Raw genomic sequence first — 16,860 nt, 5'->3', positions numbered from 1 at the left:
CATGTAATTGAGAATAACACTGATGAAGCACGTATTTGTTGTAATTTCACTGTCGGAATATACGCAGGCGTGTTAACCAAGTATGGACGTATAGATCAGTTTGTGACGTGTAACTTTCAGTCGTTCTTTCATGACGCTTGTTTCAATGCTGCTGCAACGACATTCATTTTACTGCAGTTCGACTAGGTTTCTGACCCAGAGTGAGCTCCCTTGAGAGAGAGAGAGCATGTTTAGTTCGCTGTGTGGTTTCAGATCAGATCTAAGTCCGTCCGTCACAGTCGTGTGGATAATCGAGGATTATGAATCAGCTATAGCTATAAATATTACTGCTTTTATTAAAGTCTCGAAGTCCTCTCATATCAGTAGATGTCAGCTCCATGCGGGAGGAACGCTTAAAGTGACACAGGGCCAAGAAACACAATTGTAGGCCATTGGCAATGTTAAAATCAGGGGGAATGTGGGAGCCTAACTCTCTATGAAAAGGTTGGCAACTTGTGCTTTCTTTGATATCTGCTCAACCCCGAAGTTGAAGATCCACACTTTTCGTTGCCATGTTACCTTCCAACTTCTACATGCTAACCGAGCGCCTGTCAACTATGAGCTACATGAACATTGACCACACTGAGGTTGTTTGATAAATGACTAGAACCTGGATCAGTTTGGGCCTTTTGTCAGCTGACAAGATGTAATCGAAGTAACATGTTATTTAGAAAATAAAATATCTCGCTAAAACAGGTGTAAGGCATATAGATGGAGGTGGGTTTACGATATGCCTCCATTTGCCCTTATTGCCCTCATGAATGCTATTGAAAACGACAGTTCGTGAATATTGATTGTGCAGTCAATAAAACTTTCCTTATTAACTCCATCCTCACTTCACGTTTCTTCTATTAGCTGCTATTCTTCCGTAGTGGATAAGGTTTTGGAAGAACACATAGTGACTGTTTTCTCTTCAAATATGTAGGAGACTCTTGAGATGAGATAGACTGATGACAATAGTGACAGACTGCCATAAGAGATACTAAGTGCACATTGGTTTTCAGAACACTTAGGGCATTTATTTAATGTTTTGTTTTACTCCAGATGGACATATTCACGTTTTTCTTCATTCAGGTTGTACATATACACAGTTCATTCAACCTGGGTGTGTATGAAGATATTGAAAGTTCATGTATTCAGTGTGTACATTAACACACATAAATTTATCTTGATCCAACGTGGATACATAATTATACATTTAGTGCTTATTAATATGGGCATATTTCCGTTCCATGATTATTTGCCTGTACAACAAAGTATATCAAAATTATATTCACGTTGAATATAGAGTCAATGTATACATCCATTAAGAGGTCCATTAAGAGGTTAAGAGGTTTAAGAGGTTTACATTTTCCTACTGCCATCCGCCCTCCTAAACAACATGCCTCCATGAGATAGATGCTCCGGCACCACATGCGTTATTCAAATGGAGGTCAGATTGCCTTGCGTCTCATCAGAGTGACGCATTGTCCACCATGGTTTCTTTCTCTTTAACTGCAGACGGAGCTTTCATTTTGTGGTATCCTTTTGTTTTGAACCATGTATTCAGCAGCGTATGTGTACGTACGTACCGAGTCTTCTTAACGATGTATCTCAGCCAGTTGATGTGGGTGACTTTTACCTTGTGTTTGACGACTTTTACCTTGTGTTTGACGACTTTTACCTTGTGTTTGACGACTTTTTCAAACGCGATGTCTAGTATCTGAATGGGCAGAAAAATGGTAATATCTTCTGTATCCAGTAAGACCGCTCACAGGCATACTGTGGCGCAAACGGGGTTGCGCAGCATAGAGAAAATGACCAGTCTTCTTACATGCGAGCAAAGGTTGGCAAACTACTTCCATCGCTTCAGTTCGAAAAATATTTTTCATGTCAAAATATAATATCGCCACTATCAAAGGTACACACCCATTACTTCACTGGGTTGTGCTCTCACATTATCAACCCCACGTTGAACAATTACTCTCGTGAAATATGTTTTATTCAAAAGTTTAAGCGCAACTCGTGGTATATCAGACCATTCTTTGCCTCCATTACCCCTTCCAGCTTCCGGTTCAAAGAAGTGAAGGAACAGGAGGGTATTATTCCATATGGAATGCTCAGTTACCTCCCCTGCTTCATTCGCCCATTACGCCAGAAGTGTTTTTATGTAGAATAAATGTTACGGAAATTCTAACAATAGCGACGACATATAAGACGTATAAACTCAAACAGGTTCATGATAAAATTAAGCAATAGGGTATTTCTTTTTAATTTCTGCTTATTCTTGTTCCGCCACTCCATTCAACCGGAAGCTGGCAGGGGCAATGGAGGCAAAGACCGACCTGAATACCACGAGTGGCGCTTAAAACGTTGACTAAAACATATTTCACGTGAGTAATAATAAACATGGGGTAGGAACCCTGAGTGCACAACCATGTGAGGAAATGGGAGTGTACCTTTGACCGTGACCATATTTTATCTTGACATGAAAAATATTTTTCGATCCGAAGCGAAGGTAGTACGTTACCAACCTTCGCTCGCATATAAGAAGACTTGTCATATTCTCTATGCTGCGCAACCCCATTTGCGCTACAGTTTGCCTGTGATTAGGCAGTTCTTCGCCTCCGTTGCCCCTCTCCGTTCAACTTTCTGCCTATTCTTGTTCCGTCACTCCGTTCAAACGGAAGCTGGCAGAGGTAATGCAAGCGAAGAACGATCTGAATACAAAGCGTGGCGCTTAAAATGTTGAATGAAACATTTCACGTGATTAATTATTAAACATGTGATAGAAAATCTGAGAGCACAACCAAGTGAATAAATGGGAGTGTACCTTTGATGGTGGCGATATTCTATTTTGACATTAAAAATATTTTTCAATCCGAAGCGATGGAAGTACGTTGCCAACCTATGCGCGCATATAAGAAGACTTGTCATATTCTCTATGCTGCGCATTTGCTCATTGCTCATTGCGCTACAATTTGCTTGTTAACCGCTTCACTGGTGAACTGCAATCAACTCCAAAGTTGAGTCTAATGTTATTAGGTCCGTTCAAAGCCATAAACAGTTAGCTCATACATGACAAGAAGATTGCTCCTAAAATGAACACATTAACCACATTGCTAAAAATGTTGCACCAGTGGTGAATTGTCCAAGAAGCCTCAAATATCGTTTTAACGGAGAACCATTTTCATTGTATTATTGCTGTCATACAGGATAACTACTAAACAAGAAGCAGATATACCTGAAAAACTTAATCTTGATGCTCTTAGGACCGTTGGTAGGACCGCTCTTACCAACCATCATAAAATATGCAAAGAACCTAATTGTTCATAAAATGACTCTTATAAAATGGTCAATACCACTACCAATACCAATGCCTAGAGTATCAGATGGCATTGATTATAATCTGCACGATGTTTCAAATCTTCAGACTATAAACTGTAAATTATGCGAGGTCTTTTCTTCAAGATACTGTTAAATTATGCAATTCATTACCAGGTGTGCACTGACAAGCGCCGACCCTTTCGAGGTGTATTTCTAAGCGATTCGTACTTGCTTAAAGGTGAGGATCCTCTGTTTTGTATCCCTTGTGATGAAAGAATCACAGTTCTTCAAAACAGTTTAGGACCTGTTTACTAATGTTAACAATCATTTAAACTTCGACTCTTCTAAGGAAATAGTATTGTCAGAAAACGTTTGAATAACAGGTTTTGTAAATAGATCAATGACATTTCAAAATTGTTAGATTAAAGTAGTAACTACGATTGTTAGTGTTTGTATCCTCAAAGGGGGTTTGCTCAGAGGGTGTATAAGACAACATCTTTCAAAGTATATTAGATCTTACCACTTTTGTAATCACAGTAAATGTTCGTTTAAATTATTGGCTAATTCTGGCTCAGTTGTCAACACCTGAATGGATTATGTAACTCCAGCTGGGGTCCATGCAGCTAGCAAAGGTACTGTAAGTCTCCATGGCCTCTAGCATGGTGATCAAACTTCAGTGATTGGCAACTTACAACCCAATTTGATACTGTATTGTTCTATTCAGTAATATCGTTTTATGAGAGCATGATAGTTTTACTTTAACACATGTGATATTTTAGTAGTTTTAGGTTTCGTTTGCAGACTTTTAATTACTTGTTCTCGTCCGATGTGGGTAAAATATTGGCGATGTGAAAACAACCGGTAACTCATACCTTACTCACTCACTCTAAACGCTTCACAAGGGATAAGTATTTCAATGTCAAAACAGGAAGGGATTTGTTAAGTGTGAATTGTCATTAATTATTGTATTTTATAAAGAAATAGAATAGTCCCATGAATTTTGACAAATGGCTTGTAAATAGATAAATAAAAAAACACCCAAAACATTGGAAGTTGAACTGAGCAGCTGAATATGAGAGCGACTGTCTCCTCACAAAAGCTTTTAAAGTATTCTAAAGTTATTGTGGGGTAACGTAAGTCCCAAAACATTCAACGTATATTTAAACATACCATTATTTTCAGCCAGTATTATAGAGGCCCTTATTGGCCCACATGTCATGATTTTCAAAATGTTACGTGATAATTTTAGCATAAAAGGGCTAAATTAATTGTTGAAGTTACCTCCAATAACATTTTTATGTTTTTAGTGTTATTTTTTCTTCTTTGAAGACCTCAAAGTTAACGTATTTAACAATATCTTCTAAAAACTTCATTTTCTGATTTTCAGAGTCATAGAAAAGTGTGAGCAAAAGCATGACCCATCCCAATTTTTTCACCACATATGAAGAGAGGAAATCAGAATGCACACCTAAAAATTGTGGTGGGTCACGCTTTTGCAAACATCAAAATGTTTAAAAAAGTATATTTTTTCTTGTTTATGAAATTGCCCCATATAACATCTAAAAAAATAAACAAGGACATAAAATAATACCTTTTGAAACTGTCCATCACATTTACACATCTATGCCATCATACATTATATTTTGAATGCTTTTGTGCTCTAAAATACACGTATCAAACATCTTTATTAAAATTTTCAATATCATAAGGCACTCGCAAGGCTGATTTCTGTGATGTAATAAACATTGGTATTTGGAGACACTGTTGATTTCCGCTAGAAAAGTAAGACATCTGAAGATTCTCAAAATATGATCAAGCTGCACTGTAAAGGTGAGAATCTTTGTTATTACGTCAGAATTAAACCATAGTTGTTCCATCATCTGTTTATCGAACCCCTTTGAGTCGCCTGTCACTGTCAAAATAACACTGTCATTCAACAGGATTGCCATGTATAAACATATACATTTACCAAGAAATTATGTACCTTGTTGTTTCCAATGGCATGAATTTCCAAAATGACTACGCTTACCTGTATGAAAAGGCTTTTCTTCTTTTTTCGAACAAGCTGTATCAAGGTCTAGCAGATGATGAACACAAACAGACGTCAAATGATACATTGTTGTAAAGTGTAATATATAAGCTTAAATTCTCATTAGAAGGCAGAGGAATATGTAGCCTAGTGGTTGCAATGGTAGACTGTTGGCTTTTTGTGCTATCAGACATGCAAGTTCAAATCCTTGTAAATTGTCTCTCTTTTTTTCAAAGTTTTTTTATCAAGTCTACAGTGTTTTGCTTACCTGTTTCACATCAAATCCAAATATTTTATTTTATTTTTCTTAAGTTTGGTAATCTATGTTACAACACTGTTGAAATTAGCTTTAATTAACATCATGTAAATCTTTTCTTAAGCACGAAGACACTGACCATTCAAGTTTTCAAGTCAGTCTGGTTGCCTTTGTTCCCAATCAGTAAAGAACATGGAAAAGGTAAACATTGTTTCTATGTTAGGGTGCTAACTTTTAAAAGATTATTTGCAAATTGCCCAGAACTGTTAATAAGTGGTGTACTTATCAATCAAATAATTGGTTTATGGGCTGCCAGTCAATTACCGATAACCAAAACACAGAACTGATTAAAGCACTCACTAGTTTTTCTTAACAAATGTGTTTACAGGATCACTTCCTATTGTTTTAAAAAGTCACATTGAACCTGAGGATTGATTACCTGTGTTGTCATGTGCTCCAACAGTAGTTTTAATCATATATCTGTAATTGGTCAAAAGGTGGCCTCTATATTTGATTATGCTGTTGGAGGTCAATTCCCATCCAAATATATATGTAGCTTTAGAAAAATTAGTAAGCACTAGTTTCTGGCACATAATAGTAATTCTTCCATAATTTCAAATATTTGGTTTCAGATATGAAAAATGGTGTTGAATTGCTTCCAGGAGTGTCATTTCATGAAGATGACAACTTAAAACCTCAAGTTGAAGGTAAGCATAATATGACTGAAAAGATGTTTCTAAATGATGTCTTATTTAAACATCTAATTTAATGTGACAGAATTTCAGGAAAACGAACCTAATGCCTCTGGGTGTATTAAAGCTGTACAAACCTTCAAATCTAGACAAATGACATTAGTAATCTTACCCTTAAATAGAATGTCACAGCGTTTGTTTGTTTTTTTTTAAAAAAAACCCCCCTAAACCTTTCTGTTGAAATAAAATGGTCTGTTTTTTCAGTTGAGAAGATTCTGGACAGAGCCATGACAGCTGAAGCGTGATAACGCGATAGGTTTTGGGAAGATCATGAAAAAGTACTTTAACAGCATGCTGAAGGTAAACTTCACACACCTTGAAAGTGTTACAAAGTTCATTCTAATAACACTCAGGTCTTGGTAATTCATGTATATTTCTACAAGTACCCTCATCCACAGAGTTAAAATACCAGTATGGTTATTACTCATTTGCCTTGTCAGCCTTTTTTTATCGGGGTAGATTATAATTGAAGAAAATGATTTACTAAACTGAGTAAACAATTTCCTTAGTGATAGTTTTTAAACACATTGTACAACATCCATTATTCAGTTATGGCCTATCATCAACATTATATGCTGCTGATATGATAAATACCAAAGTGTTCACTGATTTTGTGATTCTGTTCTACCAACACAAAACTTCTATTACTAAGTTAAGACAAAGTGACAGTTAGCTTTGTTTTTTTGTTTCAGATTCAAGATGAAATTTTACCAAGGCATTTGGTGTAAAAAGTGCAATATCAAGCCATACTAGAGAAGAAAATTAAGAGATGACAATTTTAGAAAGTACTTATAGAAAGAAGTAAAACATACATTTACTGACGAGTGTATTATATGTAAAAAAATGTAGAACATATGTCAGAAGGAAGATAAAATCAACAGATTTCGAAAGCTTTGAAAAGTCATTGATATTAACAAGTCCTAAGAACATTCACTAAATATTTCATCAACTTCATTTCCAAAGGATGCAAGAAATCAAGTTTTTGTCTTTCAAGGTGTCATTATTCCTGCTGGAAATCGCTGTTGTCTAAATCATTTATCATGTAGACTTTTTACAAGGCAAGCACTCGTTCAGATTGAAGGAAAGAAAGATTTAAAATGTTTCAACAGAACAGAAATTATTTACCTCCTTCCTACTGCCAGAAGTACCCCCCATCAGATATGGAACTTTGAATTTTGATGAACCTGCATTTCTTAGTGATGATGATTATTTTAAACTTACCGGCATCACAAGAGATCAGTTTGACGATGTGTTACATACAAAGTCTTTGCGGGGTTAAAGTGTTAGATCAATCAGAACATGTGTTGCACTCATTCTTGTAAATCTTGTCAAACAACCTTCTGGGTACCTTGTTGAAACTTACAAACTCATGGTCACAGGTACAGTGAGCAATTCTTTGTGCAAGGGAATGTCTCATGGTACATTTTGTACCCAATAATTTAGGTTTTGGGCATATTCAACATAATGAGTTTGTGAAAAACCATACCACTCCAGTTGCTAAGACACTTTTTACCAACGACAAAGTCAATGTTGCTATTCTTGTTTTGGATGGGACATATCTTTACATTCAGAAAGGGTCTGACCACCCATTTCAGAAGCTATCCCACAACATGCATAAGCATAGACCTTTAGTTAAACCCATGATGATAGGTGGCACCGATGGATATATTCTTAGCGTGCTTGGTCCATATGCAGCTGATGGAAAGAATAATGATGCATCCATAATTAAGCATATGCTTTCAACAAATTCTGATGATATTATTAACTGGTTGGAAGAAGGTGATGTTTTAATTGTGGATAGAGGCTGTAGAGACTCAATAACCTATCTTGAGAGTCATGGTTTCCATGTAGAAGTGCCAGCACACTTGGAAAAGGGGAAAACAACACGAAGTAGAAGATGCCAATGTATCAAGACTGATTACAAAGGTGCGGTTGGTTGTCGAATCATGTAATGGAAGAATTAAGCAGTGGCGATTTTTGGATAAAGTTGTTTCAAATCATTATGTACCCCATGATTTTGCGCGTATTGTTTGTGCGCTATGCAACAAGTACAGGCCTGCATTGGCATCCCAGGATCCAGAAGATGAGAGAGTTGCATCGTTGATGATAGAGAGGAGTCGGCAGGGCAATCCAGTCAAAGAACTTGTTGGAAGAGAAAACCTTCTTAGAAAGAGGAATGTATACATACCAATCACTGAAGCAGATGTCAGTTTTCCAGTGTTTTCACTGGATGAACTTAGGGAAATAACAATGGGTATTTAGCATCTAAAGCTGGCACTGGCATATGCCGATCAGCTTTTCCTGTGTAAGGAAGTGGAATGATTTAATCCGAATTAAAATAGTCACGCCATGCTGGCTCTCTTTTGCACACTTTGTGGGTTCAGTTCACTGAAGTTAAGGTGATGGGACGGAACTGCACATGCAAAGTGGGTGCTAGAGTTGTAGGATGCTGTGCACACATAGCAAGTGTCATTTGATACCTTGGGTATGGCAGACACCAAGCCAAGATGCCAGGTTCCAGCAACACTAGTGAATGAAGAGTAAGTGGATGTTTGATATATTTATGGTGGATAAGTTGTGAATAATCACTCTGTGAAGTCTTTTGAATACTGACTTTTAACACTTGCATGGTGTTAATAAGAACTTGTACCGACAATCTAATTTCACCCACAATAGACCCCATTTGGGGTCAAGACCTGTGAATTTTAGTGCAACTTAATTGGTTATTGTCATGTTTAATGTATATTTGCAAGAACAGTTGTAAATACTGACTTTTAACTGTGTCAAGAATGTAATATTACCCAAAATTGATCTCCTTTGGGGTCAAGACTTGTGATTTTTAACACAACATGATTGGTTATTGTGATATCATGTTGTGAATTAGATATTTATTGTATATTTGCAAAAGGGTTGAGAATACTGTCTTTCAGTCCCAACTTGGTGTTGTAATGAAAGTGTGTCAAGAATGTATTTTCACCCAAAAAAGCCCCATTTGAGGTCACGAACTGTAATTTTTAGTGCAACATATTCTTGGTTATTGAAAGAACATGTTAGAAATGAAATGTTTACTGTATACTAAAGCTGGTTATGAATACTGACTTTTAGCACCTACATGGTGTTAAAATCGAGCTGTGCCAACAATGTAATTTCACCTACAAGGGACCCCTTTCAGGTCAAGACCTGTGATTTAGCACAGTTTGATTGGTTGATATAATATCGGTAACATGTTGTGAAGGAGGTGTGTACTGTATATTTGCAAGAATGGTTGTAAATACTGACTTTTAACGTTTACACAGTCAAAATGAAACTGTGCCAAGAATGTAATATTATCCAAAATGGATTCCCTTTGGGGTCAAGACTTTTGATTTTTAGCACAACGATTGGTTATTGTGATATCACATGATGAAAGAGATGTTAACTGTATATTTGCCACCAGTGGTTATGAATACTGACTTTTAACACATATATGGTGTTAAAATCAAGCAGTGCCGACAATGTAATTTCTCCCAAAATGTGCCCCATTGAGGTCAAGACCTGTAATTTTCAGCGCAACATCATTGGTTATTGTAACAACATAAGATGAATGAGATTTTAACTGTATATTTGCTAAAACCGGTTGTAAATGCTGACTTTTAACACTTACTACTTAAAATGATGCTGTGCCCCAAATAGAGGCCCCTGCAATTTATAGTACAGCATGATTGGTTATCATGCTTACATGTTGTGAAATTGACCTATGGATTACATTTGCAAAGAATGTTGTTGGCAAGTAATTGAATTAACCATGTATTGCAACCCTAATTGGGCCCTTTGAAGTGAAAACATTGTTATTGCTATTGACATGTTTTTCAGCATGACTACCTGTTGTAAAACTGATGTAATTTGTATGTAAATAAAATGACAGTTGTAAATAAGTCATTATGGCACATTGATATTTCAGATTTCTTGTTAGTTTTCATGGAAACCGATAAAACCCATTTTGGGCACCTCTGCAGTGAAATTACACCTCAGATCATATAAAATATAGCATTTTTATGCAAAGCTAACTTGTCTCTAAACAAATAACATGTTTTCTGTTGGTTGGCCAACCACCAACCTTATCATACCTTGTCCTTTGTTAAATGACCATTGTATCACGGGTGAAAATGGAAGTGTGTATGCCCTCTTTTCTCAATAGTGTGCACCTCCTTCTAAAAAATATGTATCCGCGTTTAACGTCATGTTGTATACGAAACATTTTGGTACTGTGTATCTTATGATCCCCTATTGTGTTCAAGAAGAGACAAAGAGGAGGGGCGGTGGGGTAGCGTAGTGGTTGAAGCTTTCGCTCGTCACAAGAGCCGGGTTCGATTCCCCACATGGGTACAATGAGTGAAGCCCTTTTTCTGGTGTCCCCTGCCGTGATATTGCTGGAATATTGCTAAAAGCGGCGTGAAACTGGACTCACTCACTCACAAAGAAGACTTGTCCATACATTCCAGTTCAATGCTCCCATTTCACTAAACAATAATGTTTCTAGGAAACACTTCCTAGTAATTTTATCGAAGGAGATTATTGAAACAATGCCTGCATTAAGATGGTCCCTACTCGATAATATATGTTTGATGCTGTCGTATCCTTCATTACAAAGAGACCAGTACATGAAAGCATTGCCCCTACACATAGTTCACTGTATATTCATGGAAGTAATGTATGCCGAGAAATTATTGAAGAAAACTCTGTTTCTTATTATTCACAAATTAGAAAAAGGTGTTACATTATGTAGTATATGTTACTAGGTACGGGGGGCAACTCTTGTAGGCTTTGGAATATACCTTACTACATCAAGAGTGTAGCAGACAGTGTAGCCGACGATTTCCTCTGCTGACACAGCGTATTTGACAGCACAAAGATGGTTCTAGACGATTTGGAAAAGGGTGTGACTAAAGCAAATGAATTACCTCCTACAGTATACAGAACTTTGAAGAACATTCCGTCAGGAGGTGGGACTGGGCAGGAAGGACAAGAAAGTTCTGTCCTACGGATGGTCGGCGACTTGGTTAGATTGTGAGCAGGGAAAAGGAAGATATCAGAAACGTGATCATTAAGAGGGGAAGTCCTCAGGTATATGATGAAACCCACAGACATGAAATGCAGAGACTTAACTGGGTGAAACAGCGAATTTTACAAACTGTGTGAAAACTTGGAAAAAAGATACCGTGAAACACCTTTACCAAAGCCCAAAACATAGCCGGAAGTTTCACAAGTAGGGTGGGAGGAGTGACAACGTTGTGTATGTTTCATGGAAATTGACGAAGGAACGATCGATTGTCATCTTACATGACCAACATTCTTCCAACGGCTCTAACAGCGAGTGAAGATAATTTGATTTTCCGGAATGATACCGATGTCAGTTCCGTACTGTCTGAACAGGGAGTCAGTCCTGCTGAAGCATTCCGTACTGTCTGAACAGGGAGTCAGTCCTGCTGAAGCAAAAGTGAAAGTGGTTCTGGAGATGAGGGAGCCACCAAAGAAGTATTTAGTTTTCTTGGACTTGTAAACTTGAAGGAAAATATCAAGCTACGATTTCGGAACTCTTGCGTACATTAACATGAAAACAGTGAAGTTTGATTCGGGACAAGAACAAACAACAATCGTTCGACATCAGAAACAGTATCGGGTCTAGTCTAGCGGTCAGTGCCGATGTCTTGGCGTATGCTGACAAGAATGCCACAACTAAAGTGATAGCATATGCCAGTCCAGTGGGAATCGGAACAGTTCTCATACAAGTGCAAAATAGGTTACTTTGGGTGATGTCATATGCAAGCCAAAGTCTGCCTGACAGTCAGAAACGTTTTTATCAGACGGAAACGGTTCATGCTCTTTTGTAGGCATGCTAACATTTCTTATGTATCTCTATGGTGCTTCATTTGAACTCCTCACAGATCATCGTCAGTTTGTTAGTGAGAAGAGGACTGTCTTGAACATAACGGAATTAAACACGGTATCAGAACACAATAATACCCCCAAGCCAATGAAAAGACATTGCAGAACAATTCTGAGACGAATTTGAATAGTTCATGTAGAAGGGAAGAATTTGAAGACAGAAATACTTTCATATCTTACGATCTACGTTCCTTATGATGTATATCATACAAAATGTAATGGACGAGTGTGCTGGAAGTTGTGTTTTATTGTAGTTTAAAGGCCTGACTGTACCCATGAGTACATGGATTGGCTGTTAATAGCCTGTATGATTTTTTCCAAAAAATATAAGATTATGTTATGGAAAAGTCATGATAAAGTCAATATGATCTAGTTGAAGAATAGGAGTATTTCTTTAGAGAATATAACTTCATGATTATATTTGTTTTTATATATGTTTTTAACACAAACCAGAAAGTTCGTTTTCTAAAGTTTATAACGAAAGCAAGGTTTCCATATTTTGAAAATGTAATGCTGTAGTCCAGTTTTCTTTATTTACTGAAAGTTAAAAAGGGATGTTGTGTTTGTACTATTCTTACGTCGCGAACCGATCCACATTCCGCATTTAAATACGCATTTGATAAACCAGCCTCAGCGCATGCGCAGAAATCTGTATTCGGTCACTGAACCATACTGACTCGCTAAATTGTACGCTTGCATGAAATAATGACGTTAGAACTGCCATCAATGTCTCAAACAGATCAACCTCTCACTGGTTATTTTACTGTTTGTTCTGTTCGGATAGTAGTGAGGAGACATCCCAGCCACAAGATACTACTGACCCATGTTATTTCAATGTTTGACATATGTTTGAATAAAACAATGTGAGAGCATAGCCAAGTGAGGAAATGAAAGTGTATTGAAATTTTGAAATTTACTCAGTCAAAATAGATGAAACCCTATATCGACTTCATCACCCAAAAGCGCAAAGAGGCAACGGACGCTTTTTCGAAAGATTTGTTCAAGTCGCTTTCCAATGCCGTGTATGGAAAACAGTTACAAAATGTTCGAAATTACAAGCAAATTGAAGAAAGACTAAGGAGGTTTTCGGCAAAGCCTAATCTCAAAAGCATGAATGTTTTTTTCTGAAAATTTGGTCGTGGTGAGCATGGACAAAGTGTCGGTCACTTTGAACCAACTTGTCTCCGTGGGCTTCACCGTTTTGGAGCATGCTAAGGGACTTCTGTAAGATTTTTCCATTACAGTGTGATGTCAAGTGGTCATGTCAGGGTCTTGATGACAGACACGGACAGCTTGATTTATCAAATCTGGTCCCCAGTGGTACTCTTCTCCGTGATCCTTAAGATTTTATGTTAATTAACCTCCACCTCTTTGATACCTCCAACTATCCCGAAGACCACCCACTTCATTCCATGGAAAGACACAAAGTCATCAGTTTGATGAAAGACGAAGTGGGTGATCAGACTATCATAGAGTTTGTCGGACTTCGACCAACAAACTGTAGGTTCACTTTTGACAGAACTTCGGGTGAAAGGGTCAAGAAGAGCACCGCCAAAGGGGTGCAAGAAGCATTCAGAAAGAAGCATCTTTGGCACTACATGTTGAAAGACTGTCTTTTCAAACACAAGCAAAGCATTGCCACTGATCATCAGATTCGATTCATTCACAACACCCTCTACACAGACAAAGTGATCAAATTGGCTTTAACGCCTCAAGATGACAAGCGATACCGGTTGACAGATGGCATTGAATCTCGAACCTATGGGATTTAATCCTATTTAGAAAAATGTAACGTGGTTGTGTTTTAGAGAGATTTCTAAAATCTCTCCCAAATGGGTGCAAACAAAGTGTCTAACAAACATGAAAATAAACCCTTTGGTGTTCCTGAAAATGTGGGAGAAAAAAAAACACCTCCGAAAGAAAGGGATTTTAGTGTTCATGTTTTTTTATTTTTGTCCAAAGATTTTTAACATTCTAGTTATTAGCCTGTATGATAAAACTTTGTTCATATATGACAGAGACAAAAACTTGTATGACAGAAACAAAACCTTGTATAGAAAAACATAATGATCATAAACAGAACACATGTGAATAAATTAATACTAATACAGTTTTGCTGTTGTTTTTTTCTTCTAGAAACATGATGAGTGGAAATCTTACAAGCCAGTACAGATGTAAGGTGACTGGAAGGCGTGAAAGACTGATTAGAGAAGGGACAATGCCTTGAAAAAAATCACCTTGTTGCCTATCTTGCTGGAACTCGATGCCTTGAGAGAGTTCTTAGAAATCGATTAAGATCATCATTAGCAGAAGACCAGGGACCCTTTTCTGTTATTGTTCTGGAAGTGGGTGCTCCCGATCAAAGAGTTTTCCGAAATCGTGAACTGCGACAAAATAGACTGAGATTTGAATCTATTCTGGAAATTCTTTACTTGGATGCACTGCAAAAGGAAGTGCATGAACTGTGTAGTAATAACTGTTATGTAACTGCAATAGATCACCCCTCACAACATCATCATCAGTGTCTCGTGCTCAGTGATGAAGAACGTGTCAGTATGTATTTCGATGAAGCATTGTCGATTGTGTCACATGTTACTATTCTTGAAAATGCCAGACTACAAAGAACATCCGCTGGACATGACATGTACCTTTTTGCGCAATGAGAATTACCTGTATTTGAATGCCTTTTTTCTTAAAGGTCACATGCAACCAAAACATCAAACATAATTAAAACACATTTATCACTTATTCATGACATATAATATACATTGCTGCTTTAAAAAAAACCCAAATAAACACAATTATAAGCGTACAATCGCGATTCAAAAGTGCAATATTTTGTACTTGGGCTTACTTCCCCCGAAACGAATCCCTCGGGAGACCGAACCCAGTCACAGCGGGTGGATATGCAAGTATAACTCCGGCTTCCGATTGGCTGTTTCATTTGCTGATATGCTGAGGGTTCATCGTGTGTACAGAAAGATGATCTGTTTGATGGGCATTTTAGAAGTATAGCCAGTCACAAGAAAGTAAGATTCTTTATGTATACCAACTTCTTTTTGTGTACTTGATGCGTTGTTTCAGTATTGATTCATATACTGTTGTCAAACAAAATCATATACACGAAAAGAAGTCGTTATCCATGAAGAATGTATATAGAGATGTTGGGTTTGGAAAATACATGTTCTCTGAATTTGCGCTCGATCCAATAAAAAATCATGTCAGTAGAGATGGTAAACTACTGAGTGGCTGCAATCTGTCACTAGTCCAAGTACAAAGCAGGACTTGAAACTGACAAGAGTTTGCACCAGTTTCCGTCAGATCCAGTCACCCGAAAAAAATGAAGGTAGTTTGTTTGCAACCCACAGACATAAAAAAACATGTCATGTGTATCACACGTGCCTAATTACATAATGTGGCAGACACGGGACTCGGGTGCACGAGTCATAAATCACTTATTTTGTTTATGTCGTATAGTCTGATAGGTGTTAAGTTCAAAATGCACGTGGTCAATGATTGAAGCTGTGTATTGCATGATGTCTTTAGCAGGCAGACATATAGGTGTGAATAAACCAGACACTGAGCTTTCTCTGTGACAGAGACTGCTTACCACAATCAACAAGTTGTTTTACGTAACGAGTAGATTATTTACTTGTTTGTGTACACAATCATGATTAGACTACTGCTCACGACCTCAGACGCTGGGCATGCATACTGTTTCAAGCTCCGCGAACATATTCACTGCGCATGCGTTAAGGACGCAGCGCAGCACAGCTGTTGAAACCAATTTTCCCCCTAGCGCTGGGGGGAATTTAGTGAAGCGTTTGAACTCCGATTTCGCGGTTCGCGGGCTTCTTTTCATCGCGGTTTTTTTTCAACTTTATAGGTTGAATTGGCATTTTTTATGATTTGTTTCGGTAAGTGCATACCGAAAGGTATCAGAATCTGCAAAGTTGTGTTTTACGTTGCATGTCACCTTTAACTTTAAGTAGAAAGGAACAAATGGAAGAGAAGTTGAAAGAGGGAATGAAAGAACAATAAAATATGTTCAAAGTGAAATAAAAAATGAATTCACCTGTTAATATTTTCGAAAATGAAAAAAAACAATTCTTCCTTAAAAACGTAACATCTATTTCGTGTTTTCTTTCTCATTTCACTACCACCAAGGGTCAGCACTGATGTCAAGAACAAAAGTGCTGAGATTCAGTATCCCTTGCAAACCACTGTTGATCTTTGAACACAGCTTGGGTGTAAAAGATGATTTTAACCAGCTGAAGTCGGAGATCATTTAAGCCGTGATGTAATATTGCAAGCACATAGTTAAAAGACATTCTGTTGAACTCCAATCCTAACTCTCTTATTAAGGGAAGTATCTAAATGGAAGTCAGAGATGTCCTAATGACTGAACGCGATTGGTCTGCTTTTATTAACAATGCGTCAGATGACAGAGCAACCGTCTACACTTGGAAGCATGTGATGAGAGCGCCCCACAGTTTGAAAGAGTCCATTGTCACACAATCAAAACGGAGCTGTGTGTGTCAAAGATGCCGTGA

Source organism: Haliotis asinina, chromosome 1 (genome assembly GCF_037392515.1).
Source record: "Haliotis asinina isolate JCU_RB_2024 chromosome 1, JCU_Hal_asi_v2, whole genome shotgun sequence".
Classification (NCBI taxonomy): Eukaryota; Metazoa; Mollusca; class Gastropoda; order Lepetellida; family Haliotidae; genus Haliotis; species Haliotis asinina.
This window is presented reverse-complemented; position numbering follows the sequence as displayed.